Source organism: Diaphorina citri, unplaced genomic scaffold, assembly GCF_000475195.1.
Source record: "Diaphorina citri unplaced genomic scaffold, Diaci psyllid genome assembly version 1.1 scaffold1197, whole genome shotgun sequence".
In the NCBI taxonomy this organism is placed as follows: Eukaryota; Metazoa; Arthropoda; class Insecta; order Hemiptera; family Psyllidae; genus Diaphorina; species Diaphorina citri.
In genome coordinates this window covers 82,320-87,897 of record NW_007378626.1, presented here as the reverse complement: position 1 = coordinate 87,897, position 5,578 = coordinate 82,320, and positions in this window count along the sequence as shown.

The window sequence follows — 5,578 nt, the reverse complement described above, 5'->3', positions numbered from 1 at the left end:
CTCTCGTCTTCAGCGTTGTACTCACCATTCGTAACTAGAGACTAACGTGACACTCGCCCACCCCACCCCCCAAGCTTAGGGTGACACAGAAAAAAAAAACAATGTATTAAAATAGTAACTTCTTATAAATACCTATCGGTATCAAATGAAAAAAGTATTAAGATATCAACTTTTTTATTTTTTATTTATTATTTTATTTTTATACTTTTGCTAAACTATTCGCAACTATCAAATATTTAAACCAATCCGGAATCCGGTCACGACTACATAGTACAAAACTTCCTTATTAATCAACTCGAGCGATAATTTAGAATTTTTCCCCTAAAAATCACTCTTTTATCAAATTTAAGGCTGAAGGGGCCCTTTGGGGGCCTTGAAAATATGAAAAGGCACACCTACCACTCACGAGAAAAAAAATGAGCCATCAACCATCAAAATCGGTGCAGTGGTTTAGGCTGTAGAGCGGTCAACGTCAAAGAAGAAGCGGAAAGCAGCAGCAGAAAATGATGAAAAATTTGACGTTTTTCAAAGTCAAATATCTCCGGCTAAACTTAACCGATTTTGATGACATTTTTTTTCAACTTGGTCTACTTTCATGCCCCAACACACACACGCAATCCGTTTTCTTCCATCATTTGTAGTTGTCCCTCTACAACTACCTGAAAACGGCTACTTTCCCTGTCGCGTATAATATCTCTAGTAGCGCGGTCAAACTTTCTTGACTTGGCGGGGCGGAGCGCTACCGCGCTCCTTAATTTATTCGGAAGAAAATGTCTATTTTAGTCGATATCTTTTAAAACCTGAGGTATCGTACTTTGGGGAATAGCCCATTTTTTTCCATTACAAAGGTACGATTATCTCAAGAACCGCTTGCATTACGATTACGACTAAAACTATTGAATAGTAAATACCTATTTAGAATAAAATTTCCTTCAATTTGACATATAAATGAAATTTGTACCACTTGCGATGCTCGTGTAATGGCGGAAAAACTGTGAAATTTTCAGTGAAAAATTGTGAAATTTTCACATTTTGAGGGCCCAGCGGCACCCCTTAACTTGTTTCAATCGGCCTGAAAACATAGACTACCTTGATTCCCGCAGCTGATCAATTTGGGGAGGTGGCGCTATCAAATTTCCGGCATCGATTTTTTTAAAATCCAGTTCAAATATGTCTTGCGCCATCAAAAGGACAGGGAACACTTTTTATTTACATTCAACGTAAAACTTGCCCCCAAAGACCTTTGCGGCCTTTCTTAAAGGTCGAAAGCCCACAAAAAAGTTTTCTTACGAAGTGGTTTTGAGTTTAGGGGTCAAGTCCACACCATATGGCGTTGGAATTTTTCGTGTACCTTTCAAATTCGTAAATTTTGGCCCAGAGGCCTTTTTGGCCTTTCTTAAAGGCCGAAAGCTCACACAAATGTTTTCTTACGATACATATTTGGAATCAGGGCATCAAGCCGGATCGAATGGCGTTGGAATTTTTCGTGTACCTTTCAACGAATATCTTGTCCAAAATGGCCTTTTTCAAAGGCATCTTAAATTTTATTTATTTGTATAAATTTACGGGAATTCCCATTTTTATAATTGAAAATTATCCTAATACAATTTAACATTAAAAAACTAATAGACTAATACTTAATAATAAAAGTAAGGTAGTAGATATACTAAAAGTACATTGATCTAGGCGCACGGCAGTGCGCCAGGCCAAGTTCCGGCCTGAGCACGCCAGTGTGTATATTACACGAAATGATGTTGGTGGTGTTGGTGGTGTTGGTGGTGTTGGTGGTGTTGGTGGTGTTGGTGGTGTTGGTGGTGTTGTTGGTGTTGTTGGTGTTGTTGGTGTTGTTGTTGGTGTTGTTGTTGGTGTTGTTGTTGGTGTTGTTGTTGGTGTTGGTGTTGGTGTTGTTGGTAAGTCTTGATGAGTAAGTAAAGGGAAAAATCTGAAAATCGGCAAAAGTTGCACTGGGCGGCGCCCACGGGCGGAATCAACCGCTTTTTGGCGGTTTTCACAAAACGGTTAGAGATATCGAAAAAGTTATGAGAGTAGACCCCCCCAAAACCATACCTAAAACCCCCCAATTAGTAATTTTTATGAACATCGGAACAACGGTTAGCGGTATTTTCCTGTATTTTTCCAGTTAACAGTACTAGCGGTTTTAATTACTAAACTACTAAAGGCTTAGTTAGGTATCAAAAAAATATTTCACCAACAACAATTACACAACAACAATAACATCAAAACCAACAACAACAACAAAAACAACAACAACAACAACAACAACAACAACAACAACAACAACAACAACAACAACAACAACAACAACAACAACAACACCAACAACAATACAACAACAACAACAACAACAACAACAACAACAACAACAACAACAACAACAACAACAACAAAACAACAACAACAACAACAACAACAACAACAACAACAACAACAACAACAACAACAACAACACCAACAACAACACCAACACCAACAACAACAACAACAACAACAACAACAACAACAACAACAACAACTACAAAACAACAAAAACATCAACAACAGCTCACGGAAAATTTTCAAAAGCTAATGATGTGTGTAAATACACACTTAGAAAAAAGGAGTGAGATCCCCCTCAAAAACACTAATGTGAAAAAAAGGCCAAGTTCCTATCCAAAAATGTCGGCCTATAAAAGTGGTGATATCAGAAAATTAAGGCCAAGTCTGCATTTCCAATTTTTCGTTTCTGCTGAAAATGCTGGATCTCAATTCCTTCAACCTTCTCTCAATTTCAACTTGGCAATGTTTTTCCTTCTCAAATTAATACCTAAATACGGTACCTATTATTAATATGAAATGAAAGGAAAACATTGCCAAGTTGAAATTGAGAGAAGGTTGAAGGAATTGAGATCCAGCATTTTCAGCAGACACGAAAAATTGGGAATGCAGACTTGGCCTTAATTTTCTGATCTCACCACTTTTAAGGGCCGACATTTTTGGATAGGAACTTGGCCTTTTTTCACATTTGTGTTTTTGTGGGGGTTCAATTTTTAAATAATTCATGCAGCTTGTCCTTGATTTGTTTTTCTGACATAAAAAATACGTCAATGGTTGAATCTTTGTCAATTGCATCGTTTAATTGGCGCGTTATTCTATTTACAGGACTATTTAATAACATGTAAATTTTTGGCTGCTTTTTGATAGCTAGTAAGCTATTACAATTTCTAGTATGCCTCTTTTGGGCTTTAAAGTTTATTTTTTGTAAAATTTCAGGTAGGTCTATCTTATTTTTTAACAATTTACAAAGGAAAATTATGTCATTAATTTTTCTCCTATTTTCGATAGTTGTAATGTTATTCCTTGTCAATATTTCTGAGTAATCATGGTTTGAAATTCTATGTCCTTCCTTAAGCTAAATGTCGCAAAAATTTACGTTGGACGGATTCAGTTAATTTTCAACTTACTTCATAATATGGTGACCATACCACTGATGCATATTCTAATAAAGGTCTTACAAAGGTAAAATACAATAGTTTGAAAGTTTGGGGATTTCTAAACTCTTTTGAATTCCTAGTTACAAATCCAAGTGTTTTCATGCCTTTATTTCTAACTATAGAATAATGATTATGGAATTCAAGTTTATGATTCATTACGACCCCTAAATCTTTAATTTCTCTCTCTCTCTCTTTGGAGCGGTACATTATTGATGTGGTATGTATGTAGAATAAGATTCATCTTTCTATGGAATGTTATGGTTTTACATTTATTGACATTTAGATCCATTTTATTGATTTCACACCATTCATGTAATTTATTGAAAACATTTTGTAAACTCATAGTGTCCTCTCTGCTTACTATTTTCTTGCCTAGTTTTTTGTCATCAGCAAAAAGCCAAAAAGGGATGTCAATAGTGTGTTGTATGTCATTTATGTACAAATTAAACAATAGACCGCTGTTGTGTCCGCCTTGAGGGCTCCCCGATGTTACATTGAAAGGGTTAGAGTAATAAGCTTTTGAATTTTTCGAGACTTTATACAATTAGGAAATCGCAAAACCATGATAATAGTGGATCCGCGATTCCGTACACGCACAATTTTGCGATTAGTATGTTTAAATTCAATTTGTCAAAAGCTTTGGAATAATCAGTCAGAATACAGTCAAATTGAGCTCCGTCATCAATAACGTCATTAACATAATCAGTAAAAGACACAAGATTGGTAGTGGTGGATTTCATAGGGACAAATCCGTGTTGTTGTTGCTAATGGTGATAGAACCGGAGAAATTTTCTTGTACACCAGTTTATCTAATATCTTAGGAATGGTTGAGATCTTGTTTATTGCTCTGAAATTCTTAACGTCTTGTTTTGAGCCGGATTTTTTGTATATTGGGATGACAAATGACGATTTCCATATTTTCGGGTATTTACCTGTATGAATTGACTCATTGAAAAGAAAAGAAAATGTAATGGTTTGACTAGAGCACGAGAACATTTTTTTAATAAAGCGGGTGGGATTAAATCTGGTCCACATGAAGGCCGAAAGCCCACAAAAAAGTTTTCTTACAAAGTGGTTTTGAGTTTAGGGGCCAAGTGCGCATCATATGGCGTTGGAATTATTCGTGTACCTTTCCACGTAAATTTTGGCCCACTTTCGATTTTCCGAACGGCCGTAGCCGCCAAACGCCCCCGGTCCGAGCTGTAAGAAATGGGTTTTCTATTAGTTCTCGACTTTGCGCACCACATGTAATGGTCAAAAATTTTGTACCTTCCCACGTGAGTTTTCCGACCTCAGCTCCCGGTCTATAGAGAGATATATTAATTGTTAAATCTTTTTCAATTAAATAAATAAATGTCTGAAATAAATAATATAGAGAGGAAAAGTGTTGTTTGACCCAATATATCACGCCTTGAATTTTTTTTATTTGGTTTTGGACAACCTGTAGAAATGAGAAATGTTAATTATGAAGCGCTCCCTGTGATACAATGGAAAAACAACAAAGTGTAAATAAAACATGATCTTGTATTTTTGTTATGTAGAATTTGAACTGAATTCTATTTATAATACAAAATTCAGACGTTCACTTTTTATATTCAAGTTTAGTGTATTTTTCGTTGCATAGGGATTAAAATATAATGATAAAATATAATCAACATGTGAAAAAAGTGGAATGGAATAAAATCTTATTATTTGATTGTTATTAAAATTATCGAATTATATAAAATTTCATTAATCCACAACAATAATATTAATATTAATTACAAAATTACGTCATCCGAATTGGCAATGCCGCGAATAACGTCATAAAAACCCTTTAAGGAGATAACCCTAAATAATAATACTAATAATAATAATAATAATAATAATAATAATAATAATAATAATAATAATAATAATAATAATAATAATAATAATAACAATCCTCACTGCTGTAATTGAAGACTGAAAAATTAGATAATTGGTGGATGTGTCCATTTCACTATCCATTTCTCACTTCTGGAACTAGTGCAACTGAAGAATGAAAACTATAGAAAATTAGTGGATGTCCCAATTTCACCATCCATTTCTCACTGCTGTAACTGGAA